This window comes from Arvicola amphibius, chromosome 8 (genome assembly GCF_903992535.2).
Source record: "Arvicola amphibius chromosome 8, mArvAmp1.2, whole genome shotgun sequence".
In the NCBI taxonomy this organism is placed as follows: domain Eukaryota; kingdom Metazoa; phylum Chordata; class Mammalia; order Rodentia; family Cricetidae; genus Arvicola; species Arvicola amphibius.
In genome coordinates this window covers 23,743,137-23,759,388 of record NC_052054.1, presented here as the reverse complement: position 1 = coordinate 23,759,388, position 16,252 = coordinate 23,743,137, and positions in this window count along the sequence as shown.

The following is a 16,252-nucleotide window of genomic DNA, read 5'->3' as shown; positions in this document are numbered from 1 at the left end:
TGTATTTCTGTCTACCCCAGAAATGGTCTCTTTCTCAGCCATCTTTGCAGCTGTCCTTTGTTCTACTGAGAGATTATTTTGTTTTCTCTAGGGCACCACAGACTGTTTAGAAAAGTGCCAAGAAATTCTGCCTGACATCTGAAGGTGTTCCACTGTTCTTAGTATTGTTGATGTAAATTACATCCACTTTAAAGCACATTTACTACTTGTGCATTCTCTTATCTCATTTTTAGTAGTGATTGTGTGTACCTTTCTTTTTCAATTGCAAGAAATTTCTTTTTTGTTTCTAGTGATGGAGATTAGTACTCAGGTTGTCATACATACTAGACAAGTGTTCTACCACAGAGCTATTAACTGATAGAGACTCATTAGAACAGATAACTACACCAAAATGCATAGTAATTCATTGAAAACTTATAGGCAGTCAGCTCATGATACCTATGTTAAAGAGATGAATATTTTTGTAATTGATAAGTTTTAAATTAAGTGTATAACTTACTTGTGTTCAGTTGATAATAAACAGTAATATTACATTTGATAATTATTTACATTTTGCCTTTGTTAAGTAACATGACGCTCTCAGAGAGATTTATGAATGCCAGATATTTATTATTGAAATTAATTGCAATAATAAAATACAGTTTTTGGCTTACGAATGACACAGTTCATATTTAATTAGACTTTGAAGATATTCATTGCATACACGAAGAAAGCGATAATAATTAGAAAAATGCTAGCCTGTAATTTAGCCATCTCAAATCAGCATCATAGTATTTGTTTAGACTCCTTAGCACAACTAAGCTAGAAGTGACTTTAAATAGTTACTTCCTGCTATAATATGCTGTATCTTCTTCAAATTGTATCATTGAGCAAAATACCAAACTTTATTATTCAAAGGTATGGTAGGATACCTACCTCATTTTTATCCTTAAATCTTTTAGCAAAGTATAAACTCTGCAAGGACATAAATCATGTTCACTTGTCTTTCTTTTCATCCTGGGGCAACATGGGAAACCTGCTAGGGACATGAAGAATATCTGTTGAGTGCATTTATTGCTTCTTATGGTTAAAGTTACTTTTGCTCTGTGTTGTCACTGAGTGTTGGTTTCTTGTGGAGATGAGGAAAAGATCTTATTTTTGATTTCCTAAAATAGAAATGTAATGGTATTCAATTTTTTGTAACTTTATCCTTAAAGACATTTATCATCATGAACATTTTATATTTATTTTAATCACTTTTCACTTGTTAGTTTGCATGGAGAATCTTCCCCTTTTGTTCTTTACTGATTGACAGATAATATTTAAAGACAAATGACAGTTATAACCCAATTAATTTAAAGAGTAATCACTCAGAACTGTGTTAAAAATTTCATATCCTAAGGAAATTGTATTAATATAATTAAAGAGGTACAAGTTTTGTATCAGAATTTATTTAGTGTTTATTTTACTTATCCTTGACAGAGTCATGAGTCACATTCTCACATTGTGTGTGTGGGTGTGTAACTCATAAAAGTAGGTTTCTAGGGGCTGGAGAGATGACTCAGTGGTTAAGAGCATTGCCTGCTCTTCCAAAGGTCCTGAGTTCAATTCCCAGCAACCACGTGGTGGCTCACAACCATCTGTAAATGAGGTCTGCTGCCCTCTTCTGGCCTATAGACATACACACAGACAGAATATTGTATGCATAATAAATAAATAAATAAATAAATAAATAAATAAATAATTTTTTAAAAGTAGGTTTCTATTTGGTTTGGTACATGGCTTTTTTCAAACTTTCTTTGTGTTAATTATCCCTTTACCAATAAAAATTACTTTGAGGGCCATCAAAATGGCTCAAACATCAAAGGGCACTTTCCACTAAACCTAGTTACCTAGGTTCAGTTCCCTAGACCCACATGGTAGAAGAAAACACAGACTCCTGTAAATTGTCTTCTGACTCCCAACATGTGCACGCACACACACACACACACACACACACACACACACACACACACACACACACACAAATCAAAAGAGTAAATAAAGAAGTGGAGAAATAATAAATGCAAAACTCATTGAAACTACTTTGACATTTAAAATAATGCATCGATACTGTGTAGTTAACAGGTACATGACAGTAGAAATCATTTTATCATTTCTTTAATTGGTTTTCTTTATGTAATTTAATTAACAAAGCTAAGCTAACTTATGACACTATTGACATTCGTCATAGATGTATTTGTAAAAGCTTTGGATATGGAGTATTTTAAGACACCAAATCAAGCAAAGAGACCTAATGGAAAAGTTCATGGGCCTAGGGCACAGCTCAGTGATCCAGTGTTCTTCCCCCCCCCCCCGTGTGTGTGTGTGTGTGTGTGTGTGACAATCTCCATCACTTTCCTGTCCTTTCTCAAAAATCCTAATGCTGTCTGTCCTCTTATCCCAGAGATCAGGAATGGGGCGACAAATTCAGGTTCTCCTCCTGTTCTGGGGACATCTTTAGAATGCCCTGGGAGCAGGACTTTGTGCTTCAGAACAATGAGTTCCTGTGGTGACGTCATTGGCATACATACATACATTTTCACCCTTGCTGGGAATAGCATGAGGCCTCATTTTTTCTGCAAATCAATTACTTACCTTGGCCTCCTACCCTGAGTGAAATGATCTTATTTTCCCATCCAGGAAAATAAAATTCTACAGGTAATTTACTGATGTGTTAATTACCATTTCCAGCGAAGAGCTAAGGAACACTGCGGCTTCTCAAACTGCTCCTGTTTTGAACATGTATTTATATTTGTGAAAACTCTGAAGCATAAAATGCTATTAGCTTTTAGGATGGTTGCTAAAAGGATAAGCAATACGCTCATAGTTGTTTTGTAATTAGTCAGCTATGCGTGAGTAAAAACATGCTACAATGCTATATCTATTTATGTTATAAAATTTACATATATGTATTTAGTTGACACAGAAGAAATGTAAAAATGTTTAAAGATTTATGCAATAATTCAAAAATTTCAAAAAAAAGGATTTCTCCACCTGGTACCCACATTGAGTATTGAACATAGGGTTTCATCTTCATAGACCTCTATCATTAAGTTACAATCTGAGCACCACTTGATTTGTTTTGTTTCTTTAGCTGAAACCACAAAAAGCTGCTCAGGGCAGCCTTAAATTCATTGCTCATCTGACTAGATCTTGAACTCATGAATATCCTGCCTCAACCTTCACGGTACCTGGGGTTACATTCTTGTGCTACAAAGGTCAGCTAAAAGGTTTTTCTATTAACTATCCTTTCTTCTTTTTTTTTTTTTTTCATTTTTTTTCCAACTTCGCTTGCTGCTTTCTGAGCATACTGCAGCCATTTCTAACGTTTTCCCATTTAGCTTTCTCCCTTTTGCACTACACAGAGATGAGTGCAATTCATCCTTCAAGGCTTACTTTCCCCTCCCTCTGTGAAATCCATCCTGATTTCCCTGCTGGCTCTCATGTCTCATTTTGTGCCTTGCTCAAGGCTCTCATAATTGTGCGTCTCAGCCAGGGCTCTAGATTTTCGCTTTGAGCTACAGTTGATGATTTACTTGGCTTATGCCTTCCCTGGCTCTGGGCTCAGCTGAGAGCAGGAGCTTTGCCTTCCCAGTGTGTTCTCTGTGGGGGACATGGTAAATCATGGAGCTTTCTGTTTGATCTGTTAACCTAAACTCCCTTTTCACCATTATCAGTCTCAATGTTTTATTTCTAGTTTGCTCACTGTTCCCTGCTACCCACTCATTCAATTTCTGTCTCTTTCATATAGATTTCTATCAGTTATTGTTCATCATCTTTTTCCAGACAGAAGCCAACTTATTGTATTTAATTCCTCCATCTTTATTAACTTCCTTGGTTTTACTGTTTCTTCTTGAGTATACCAGAGAGGCAAAGTTGTTAAAAATACTTTAATACTTTTTCTCTAGATCTCATGCGTGAGGACCAGCCGTCAATTGATTTCGTTGTTTTAACTGTTATTAAGAGCTGCTTGATAAAATACATGTTTGACTGAATACCTCGACTCTGATGCAATTTAGAAAGTTCAAATTTAATGCCAACAAAGAAAATTCATCATCTCCCTTAAACCACTCTTTTTGACATTATTTCTTATATACCAATTAACAGTATCAATAAAATAATAAGTAGTATAAAGAATATGACCTCCACTAAAAATATTCATAAACACATAAGAAAAAGGCTAATAAGAAATATGCCTATAGTCAATGTCTGAGTATACATATTTTGGTAATTATAATTGTACTCTATCTTCTTATTAATGTTTCCCAATAAATAAAAATTGTTTTTCTGAGTCTTGGTGGGAGAGCAGGCTAGGTGATGTATATGGTAAGACAACTAGATGAAGTAACTATACAGTCAAGCTGAGCTACTAGAAAGCATGACACTTAACTAAATAGTCAAGCCCCAGGATGTACTGTCTGGCCAGATGGCACCACTGTTGACTTTAACAACTGAACAGGGCTGGAGAGCAGACTCTAAGGTCAGATGGAGTTATCACTAGAGATAGATAAGTGCAGCTTCATTGCTCTGTAAAAATGCACAGTACATTTGGATCTTCTTATGCGGGGCATTCGAATATGTTTTGAATCTGATATGAGCATTGCCAAAGTCCCAGGTATAGCCTGTGATCTTTGCCAAACTTGCAATGATGACCATATTCTACTATGGGTGGAACTGTGAGGTACCATAGAAGGCTGTTCTCAGAAGGTAGTTACCTGGAGATCCAGGTCATGTGAAACCTCTTAGGAGTGGCCCAGTCAGCTTTGTGAGTAGGCTAAGCTATTAAGTTCCACCTCTGTTCAGAGACTACTTTAACATAGACTAAGCTGTCCCAAGAATTGTGTGCTCATCATTGAAGGCTCTGACATGTTTCCTTGGCTTCTTTCTGACCCCAGGGTAGTCTGGTATTCCCTGTATTTCCCTTAAAGTAAAACAGAAGTGGGCTTCCTGGGAAATGTCTAGAATGTAAGGTAAGTAGTTTATTGACCTCAGGTCTCTTAGTCTGGAGAAACTCTTGTGCCCTTGGAACTTTCGGTGTAGGATTGTGCCAACTCGAAGAGGAGAGCATGGTTAAAACAAGGGAAATGGTCTCACTCCCTGTATGTGTTTTGTGTTCTGTTCTGTTCACCATATTAGTGCCTCTGGCTTCATGGACATTTCATAAGGTGGTTTTGTCTGTGGATAGTTACTGGTGGAATTTTCTGTGGAGGATACTAAAGCCTAAACTTCCTCCTCTTACTCGAGATGTTCCCTTTGATGGCAACACTGTTGTGAATATATAACCCAAAACATGAAGCACTGGGGATTAGTTATTATGAAAATAAAAAATAGTGGCGTGGGTACGGATGTTCAGATTCTCTAATTCTTTAGGTGCATCATCACATGCAACAGCAGGTCTCTAGCCCAAAAGTACCTGGCCAACACAAAACAGGCTACAGAATTCCAGAAGTGTGTGTGTGTGTGTGTGTGTGTGTGCGCGCGTGTGCGCGCGCGCTTTTTGTTTCATTTTGTTTCGTTTTGGTATTTTTCATTGAGTTTTGCTTGTTTGTTTTGATTTTTGTAGACATTTGTTTTTTAGAGAAAGAGAGAGAGTGAGAGAGAGAATATAACATTCAGAGGGTAGGGTGGTGGGAGAGGATATGTGAAGATCTGAGCAGAGGGAAAACATGATTAAATTATACTGTATAAGACAGGTATATACATACATAATGTATATGCATTCCAGTTAAAAGACTGAAGGGATGACTCAGCAGTTGAGAGCACTGACTGGGGAAAAAAAAGAGTATTCAATTCTTGTAATGAATTTCTTAACATTTTTCTAAGCAATGATGTGAACTAACACTTTATGGCTTAGTTCATGTTCTAAATTACATATAAACTTCGTTAACATATTGGTCTTCAGAGTTGTCATTTTCCTCAGAACTTAAGAATTTTAGAAATGGACAGAAACTTACAGCTTAGACCACACAGGGCAATCACTTGTCCTCATTAAAACTTCATGAGAACTGGGGAACAATTCCTTCCCTTTGTAGTAAATACAGCTAGAGCAGATGGTTTGGCATGTAAAGGTGAGCCAATTGTTGGCTTCCAGCAGCCCCTCAGCCAGGAACAGCTGGACCAAGCACAACAGGAAGTACACAACTTGTTCTGATCTCATCTTGTCTTCAAACATGATTTCATTTCTCCTTGCCAAATAATGTATATGCACATACAATACACATAGTATTATGGTAATTTCTGAAGATCAGAAGTACAATTATATACTTCCTTGGGTGAACCCCAGAATATACAAAAGGCTGTCATCAATGAGTGAAGGATAGTCATATTAGAATCACTAAAGGTAAAAATATCATGCCATCAGAGAAAGATAAATTGAGAAATGACTAATATCTGAACTAGATGTGAATGAAGATAGAGTGGGGTTAAGTTCATGAGACCAGTGAAATTGCTATTTTTTCCACAAGGTGCTTTTGGAAAAAGAAGAGCAGTTTGGAAATATTACATGGCAAAGGAGGAGAAATCAGGTTAAGAAAAACAAACAGTCTAAAGAGAAGGACAAGTTGAATATTTCTGGCCTGTAAGATAGGAGGGAGGCTTGCTATTGTAACCAGAGGAAGGAGATTTGCTCCCTGTCACAAACCGAAAGCTTGGGATGGTGTGTGTCCACATATTGAGAGTTAAAAAGGACAATAAAAGAATATGGATGGTGAATATGATGCAAGCACTAGGCAGAAGCATGAGTATTTAGATATTTTTTCATTTTTTTATTAAAAATTTCCATCTCCTCCCCTCCTCCCACTTCCTTTCCCTCTCCTCCACCCATACCCCCACTCCCTCCCTCTCCAGGCCATAGAGCCATCAGGGTTCCCTACACTATGTTGAGTCCAAGGTCCTCCCAATTCCCCGCAGGTCCAGGAAGGTGAGCATCCAAACTGACAAGGCTCACACAGAGCCCGTCCATGCCAGTGAATCAAAGCCCATCGCCATTGTCCTTGGCTTCTCAGTCAGCCTCCACCGTCAGCCACATTCAGAGTCCGGTTTGATCGCATGTTCCATCAGCCCCATTCCAACTGTTCTTGGTGATCTCCCGTTAGTTCTGTCCCACCATCTCAGTGGGTGAACACACCCCTCACGGTCCTGACTGGAAGTATATATCTTAATTACGGGAGCCATTTTAGGGTTGGCAAGAGTCTGGACTCTAGACGGGTTTTCAGGTGTCTAAGGAGATATCCCAGCTTGTTTATTGGGCAACAGAGGAAAGGGTGCCTGAACTGGCCTTGTCCTATAGCCACACTGATGATTATCTTCCATATCACCATAGAACCCTCATCTGGTGATGGATGGAGATAGAGACAGAGACCCACATTGGAGCACTGGACTGAGCTCCCAAGGTCCTGATGAGTATTTAGATATTTTGAGAAGTTTGTACAACATTGGGAATATTCATAAACAATCTTCAGACTGTGTCACCTTATGAATTTAATTGATTTGAATAGGTAAATACCATATATATGAAATTAACTCATTTTAATTATTCTTATAATTTGTGTTTTGTTTTTTAAATCATGGTAATTTCTAATTTTATCAGTTTACTATTAGAAACACCATGTTTGAAGACAGCTTCTATTAATAATCCAAGCTACTGAAAAATTAAACTAAAAATATTTCTTATATATGACCTTAGCCCATTTTCAGAGCAACATGTCAGAAAATACTGATTCATCAGCACAAAGAGGAACTATATTAGAAATTTGTAGAATGCTGTGGGATAATACTCTTATGCACTGTAAAGATTCGTCACTCATATTGGCTTAAATAAATGCTGAATAGCCAGTAGTCAGGCAGGAAGTATATGCAGGGCAAGCAGAGTAGGAGAATTCTGGGAAGAGAAAACTTCCCAGAGATAAAAACATATGCCAGACTCAGAGGAAGCAAAATGAGAATGCCTTACTGAGAAAAGGTACCAAGCCACATGGCTAAACAAATAGACAAGAATTATGGTTTAATTTAAGTTGTAATAACTAGTTAATAATAAGCTAACAGGACCTAATAGGCCAAACAGTATATAATTAATATAAGTCTTTGTTTGTTTCCTTAGGAATGAATGGCTACGGGACCATGGCAGGACAGAGACTTCTGTCTACAGTAGTATTTTTTTATTTAGGAACATACATGAAAAATTTTACTATTAAGGAATATATAGTTGGGGATGTGAAAAAGATCTATACAGAAATTAAAGAATTACTTTCTAGCAGGTAATAAATTTGGCAGAGGCACATGGGTCTTTATGCTAAAAAAAGTATCACTGTTATTAAGAAAACCCGTGTGTTAAATAGACGAGGCAGATATGTTTGTGGGTTGGAAGGCAACATATTAAATATAGCTGTCCACCCAGAATTTACTTGTAGATTAAATGCAATTACTTATGAAATTTTCACAGTGTCTGTAATCTAGACTAGCATGATTTGAAACCTATACTAAAATCATTAGACCTTAGGATAGTTTTTTTTTTTTAAAAAAAAAAAAAAAGCAATACTGGCAAAAAAAATGAATAATTCTCTTGGAATAATAGGCTTACTTAATAAACTGCCACATCAAAAGTATATGAAATTACTAGAGACATGTACACATGGATCAATACAATAAAATAGACGATGCAAGAAAAGGCCCATACAAATCTTCAACTGACTTTTGGCAAAGGTACAAAAGCAATTCAGTGATGACAGAAAAGCCTGTTGAAGAAGCAGAATAAGAACAATTACATGCCTCTAGAAAAAAAAGGCATTAGCTTATACGTTACTCAAAAATTAGCTCAAAATGATCATGACTTTAAATCTGCAATACACTACCAGAAAGAAAGTGACAAAGAAAGGAAGAAAGAAGGAAGGAAGGAAGGAAGGAAGGAAGGAAGGAAGGAAGGAAGGAAGGAAGGAAGGAGAGAAAGAAACTAGAAGATATTCAGAGTCAAGGACAAAAAGGATGCTCTTACCTATCTGTCAACAAAAGCAGAATTGTTTGACAGTTTTTGTTTCTGAGACAAAGCTTGCTGTTTAGCCTGGCCTGTAGCTACTGGTTCATGACAATTCTCTTGACTCAGCAATCAATCTTTAGAGACAAAAGATCAAAGGAACTGGTGTCCTGCACGGCATTGTTTAGCTGGAGATCAAAGCTGAGTCTTCACACCTCTAAACAGCCTACTACTCTAACAACAACAACCTTGAAGTCTGAGCCATTTCTTTTGTGAATTTGTGCAACTTATATCTGACTTTATTTTAAAAATAAACAGAAAATTTCACTGATAGCAAAAAAAAAAAAAAAAAAAAAAGGAAGACAGTGCTTCATGAAATTTAAAGCTGCAAAAATTTTGCTCCAGGTGATTTTCATCAGCACTCTTTCTATACATTTTCAAAGTTGCTCAGGAGGTAACTAAGATTTCTCGATGTGTCACATAATTAAAAGCATTTTCCCAATGAAAAACTCATCCTCATGATTTTTCAATTAATATTTCAGAAGCAATTTACCTTGTGAGCTATAAAATGATCAAAGACAGCTGTTGAGAAAAAGACTTTAGACAAGCTTTATTGTTATTTCCAGGCAGACAATATTACTCTTTCCCCACCTTTAGCAGGAGTTTGGATAAAGACGACTGCGCTGGTGTACATAGGTCATTCTTGAATAGAATGGGATCGCATGTGGATTGGATTATTTCAATTGATCTCAAGAGTCTCTGGAATCTATGTAACTCATTATCTGAAAACTCCCACTTCTAGCAGGTGACATTTCAGCAGTCAACACACAGTATCACACTCTGATTTACAGCAGCCTAGGTCACAAGGCATAAATTTATCAAACTGATTAAAAAAAAATAAAGCCAGAAGAGCACTGTTAGAAAGTTTTTAGTTCTGTGTCTATTTGAAGAAAAACTAAGTTTGCAGATACAATCACCAAGTTTAATAAGTTATCACTGCATAATGATCTTGTTTAGCCCTAAAATGGTGCAAACCTTCTCAGTTTTATAGCCCTTTGAGATGGCGGGTTAATACAAAAGAATGTGTTTTTATTGAAAGGAAACAAAAAATGAGTCTACTTTTTTCTTCTATTGTTTTGGTTTATTTATTTGTTTGTTTGCTTGCTTACTTATTGGTAGGGGAGGTACTAAGAGCTTCCACATTAATAGCATCATTCAGGAGCTGATGTTGTTTCCCACATGCCATTAAACTACACTCTTTATTTTTGAAATTGATGTGGAAACAAAAATATATGTACTTTGTTGATTCTTCCTTTTAATTTGCTTTCTGAAAGGAAAAGTGAAAATAAAAATAAATATGTTTTTGACTCCAGACGTACAAAAATAATGCACTTTTCAAGGATCATTAAAACCTTGGACTGTGGCTATACCTAGATTGTTAACATCAGAGTGACAATCTACAGCACCTTATGTTTAGGGGAAAAAGGAGGTGATTTTTGCCTTAATTTAGAAAACCAGAATTTTTATTAAAGGCAACATCAACAGAAAACCTAAAGATAAATGCCTTTTCTTTTCTTAGGCAATTTAGAGTTGTTTTTAATACTACAAATCATCGAAGTCATCAATATCAAACAACCAAACTGATTTTTTAAGAGTCCAATTTCATCTTCAGTTAATAAAGGAACTGAAAGTATTCTTTCAAAGTCATAATATGCAATGCCATCTGTCTTTTGGGTTTTTTGTTTTGTTTTATTTTTTTTTCTTTTTTGGACTACCAACTCCCAAAAAATGACTTGGAGATTTCTAAAGTATGAAAGTTTGACCTTAGCTTAGATTTGTTCCCTAGTAACTCTTAAGACATAAATTATCACATTTATATTAATCTACATTCCATCACATACTTTGTTATCTCTCTTCCACACTGTATGTCCGAATTCCTCAGTGTCTAACTATAAATCCTCCACCTCACAGATTCTTCCCCTGAGTTCCTCTCTCACTCCGGAAGTCCCATCTATCCTCTCTATTGTCTAGCTATTGGCTATTCATCTCTTTATTAAACCAATCATGATTCCTTAGGCAGATGAGGTAAAGCAGACACATCTTCATAGTGTACAACAACGCAACACTTATTCATGATGTTAACTCTAACAGACTATAAAATTTAGTCAAAAATGGACCATTTCACAATTATAGTGGGACTTCCAATTTGCTTTCTATCATCAATATTTCCTCCACTTATAAAATTCCATGTAATAAAAAAAGGGGACTCGGGAGGAAAGCTAAGCCAAAGTCAAAGATGAGACAATGTATTTCAAAAAGAAATCTCTGACCTTGTGAACATCTTATGCCTGTGTTTATATGCACTATGGCAGCCACACATAGAGTGAGCCTGCTGACATGTAAGTTTGGCACATGCCCAGTCTCCTTCTTTACTACCTGTTTTTTAATAGCTTGAAATTGGCAGGCAATGTGAGGTCCATACTTTCTTTGATACTCTTGCTACAATGGCTTGTTGTTCACAAATGAATGGTAATAAGGCATTAAATAGGAGAGCAGTCATAAAAGCTAGTAATGAGAGTGTTATTTAGGCTGATTTAGTGAAGAGGTCTCAGTTGTACTTGTTTGGCCACTTGGTGCTCTGTGAAATCGAGTAATAAACTTCTTTTTAACCTTGGTTAAAAATATGATTGACATATCCGCACTTTTCTGATACCACTTGTGACTTCACAGAGAGAAAAGGAAGCATATACATTTGGTTTCCATAGCAACATCAACCTGCATGCTACCCATGACAAATATATTAATACCATGCCAAAGGTATCCCAATTCCTAGTTCATTTGCAGACAATATGCTGAAACCCTCATGAGAAAGCATTTTCCCCTCAAGTAAATATAAGTTTTCTTGTTTCTGATAAGTCTTAAATGATTAAATGGAAACAAAGAAAGTGCCATAATTGTTATAAATCTGACACAAGAATTAACTATATCAATTTTCTACTTTTCACCTTAACTCTGTATAATTTAATGTAAGTAATGGTTTCAAGTAAAATAATAATTTGAATAGAGGAAATTAAATGGTTTGAAAAAATGCAAATTTACACATTCTAAAAAGTTAAAGTGTTGTTAAATATTTATATTTTAATATTGCTTTGTGACTCTTTAGCCACTATTTTGCTAAGAAAATAATTTCTAGTATTTAATTGAGAATTTTTGGCATCATATTTATCAGGAAGACCAGCCTTTAATACTGTTTGTTCTCTTGTTGGGTCTTTGCTTTGGGTTTCATGGTAATATTGGATTTTTAAAAATAATTTGGAGGTATTATTTTCTTTGATATTCTATCAAATAATTTGAGGAGTACAGTGTTAATTCTTCTTTGAAGTTCTGATAAATCTCTACTGGGCATTTTTAGTTGTGAGACTTAACTTTTGCTTCTATTTTGTTGGTCATTATGGTTCTGTTTAAATTAGTAACTTCATGATGATTTGATTTTCATAAATCATATCTACCAACAAATTCATCCATTTTTAAGGGGCTTCCATTTTGTGGAATATAAGGATATTTAAGTCTGTCTTAATGATTCTCAAACTTTTTTCAGTGTCTTGTAGTCTCCCCCTTTCTTCTCTTTTTTTATTAATTTGTCTTCTTTTAGTTTCTTTTGCTTTATTTAATTAACTAAATATTAGTCAATCTTGTTAATCTTTTCAAAGACCCAATTCTTCATTTCCTTTCTTCTTTGTATGTTTTTGTTTCTATTTCACTAACTTCAGCTCTGATTTTGTTTATCTCTTCTCATCTACTGTTTTGGCACATTGTTTGGTCTTATTTTCCCAAGACTTTTGATTTTATCATTATTAATCTGAGATCTCTCATACATTTTGTCTCAGGCCCCAGAGTTAAAAAGTTTTCTTTTAAGGCTGTCTTCATCAAGTCCTGTATATTTAGATAAGTTGTATTTTCATTTTCATACAATTTCAGTGAAATTTTAAATTTTACCTTAGATTTCATCATTGAACCAATTGTCATTCAATACTGTGTTATTTTGTGCTTATGGCTTTTTAGTCTCTGTAGCTTTTTTTTGCTGCTATATCCAATTCTAAACCATCGTGGTTATAAAGAATGAACCATATGATTTCAACTTTACTATAATCTTTTATATTTACCATATTTGCTTCTTTGCATCCAAATATATTTCTGATTTTAGAGAAAGTTTCATGGGTTTCTGAGAAGAATGTGCATTCTTCAGTGTTTAGATGGAATTTTCTGTAGATGCCTATTAAGTTCATTTGATTTATAATATCATTTAACTCCAATGGTTTCTATTTAAATTTTGTCCAGATGACCTATTTGTATGAGTGGTTTACTGAAGTCATCTATGTTTCAATGTGTTGCAGTTAATCTGTGGTTTTAGATGTTAGTGTTTCTCTTTGGAAACTGGGTGGTCTCTGTTTGGTGCATGTATTATAACTGTAAGTAGATTTGGTTGTTTTTTTAACAAGTATAAAGTGAGCCTCCGTATCTCTCCAGACTATTTTTTTGGTTTGCAGTTTATTTTGTTATATAGTAGAATAGTTACAACTGCTTGATCTTATTTACATTTGCTTGGGATACTTTTCCATCCTTTTATCCTAGGATCCCATTGTTGATAGTGAGGTGTGTTTCTTGCTGGCAGAAACGAGATGAATTCTGTTTTACAATCCAGTATCATAGTATTGAAAATTTATTTGGGAACTGAGATCATTCTATTAAGAGTTGTGCTTAAACACTGTATAATAACTTCTGTCATTTTTTTGTTTTATGGTATATTCTTAGATACCTTTATTAACTGTTATGTGATTGTTTATTCATTCTCACTGAACACTTGGATGTGTGCAAACAAATTTTAAAATAACATAAAGAAGAGTATCCACCATGATCAAGTAAGCTTCAACATATGCAAATTAATAAATGTAATCTACTATATAAATAAATTATAAAACAGAAACCATATGATCATTTCATTAGGGACAGAAAAGGACTTTGATAAATTCTATCATTTCTTAATGATAAATTCCCTGGAGAAACTAGGGGTACAGGTAACATATCTTAACATAATAAAGGTGATATACTAAAGTCCACAGTCAATATCATTCTGAGCAGAGAAAATCTTAAAAACTTTTTCACTAAAATCAGGAATAAAACAAGGACATCCAGATTTCCCTTTGTTGTTTAATATAGTGTTTAATGGCTTGGCCAGAGCAATAAGACATGAAAAAGACATAAATGAAATATAAATGGGAAAAAGAAGGCAAAGTATCCTTATTTATAGATGATATTATATATCACATATGACTCTAAAATGTACACAGGAAATTTTCTACTATAAATAAATATATTCATCAAAGCATTGACACCAAATTAACATACAAAAACCAATCAATCTTTCTGCATACAACTGACAAACATACAAAGATATCAGAGAAAAAACAGCATGCACAATAGCCTTAAAAATACTGTGAAATAAATTTAACAAAGCAAGTGAAAGATTTGTATATTGAAAACTTTAAGACATTGAAAAAGGAAATATAAGGAGATGGAAAGATTTACTATGCTAATGGATTGGTAGGACTAATATCATGAAAGTTGCCATTATAACCAAAAGATACTAGAGATTTAATGTAATATCCGTCAAAATCCAGTGCAATTCCTCACATAAATTTAAGTAAAATCTTGAAATTCATATGAAAACACAGAAGATCCAGGACAGGCAAAAAAATCACTACCAATAGACACATTATATCACTACCAATAAACACATATTATCACCAACCTGTCTTCAAGTTATATTACAAAGACAAAGTAGTAAGAAACATCCTGGTAGTCGCAAAAAAAACAAACACATTGCTCATACAGCAACCTGATTTTTATATACTTTGCTAGTAGCTGATTTTCATTATACAAGACGTAAAAATGTATTTTCATAAATGTGTGTTTGTTCCTCAGAGTTCTTTAGGAAATATATCCAGAAATAGGATTTCTGGGTCAATGTTATGCTCTATATCATACTAACCGTTTCCATTAAATAAATAAATAAATAAATAAATAAATAAATACATAATTCTGTATTTCAGGGTGGATTCCCACTACAATGCCTTAACATCATGTATGGAATCTGGTATTTACTTAAAATGATATCTTTGATATCTTTGATTTGCCCACTCATTATTACTAGGAATAAACTCAAATGTTAATTAGCCACTTGCCTTGAATTTTATGAGTAGTCTTAGCTAATTATGCAAGGCTTACTTTAGGTTATTTCTTCTCTGCAAAGTAGTTTAATGCTTTCACAAATGAAAAATGCCAGTAGCCTATTACATTGTGTTTCAAATATACTACAGTTTCTAACTTGGGCATTTTTCTTATGTGTTCTTTTGTTGTTTTTGTTTTGTTTTCTTGTTGATGCTGTTATAGAGACCTATAGCCAGACCTTATGCAGAAGTGAGAGACATTGGAGAACTCGGCCCTAAATTTTTGAAGGAGGCAGCTTGTTCACCAGGCCACCCAGAACCAAAATAACCACAAAGAAATTATATTAATTAAAACATTGATTGTCCCATTAGTTCTAACTTCTTATTGACTAGCTCTTACATCTTAATTTAACCCATCTCTATTGATCTGTGTATCACCACAAGGTTGTGGCCTACCAGCAAAATTTCAGCACGTCTATCTCCTGCAGCGGATCCATGGCATATCCCTTACCGCCTTCCTTCTCTGAGCATTCAGTCCAGATTTCCCTCCCGCCTCCCTAACTTCTGCCCTATCAACAGGCTAAGGCAGTTTCTTTATTCATTAACCAATAAAAGCAACATATAAACAGAAGGACCTCCCACACTAAATGGTTCATCTCCACCAAATCCTTCCCTTCAAGGCCCAGGGAACCCTGCAGAAGAGGAGGCAGAAAAGTTGGAACAGTTCTTTTCCTGTTATTTGTTTTTGTTGGCTGGTTTTCCCAATTCCAATTTTTTTAGTTTTCCTATATCTTACTATATTTTGCTTTATTTCATTTTATTGTATTTTTTATCCCTTAGATGCCTGTTTGTTTTCTAACAAGAAATTAAAAGGGAGGGAATGGACCTAGATGAAAAAGAATGTGGGAAGGAACTGGGAAAAAATAGAGAAAGTGAAACCATAACCAGAATATATCATATGGGAAAATATTCTATTTTTAATAAAAGGAAAAGTAAAACTTAAAAAGAAATAAAAAAAGGATTTTGGTACTAAGCC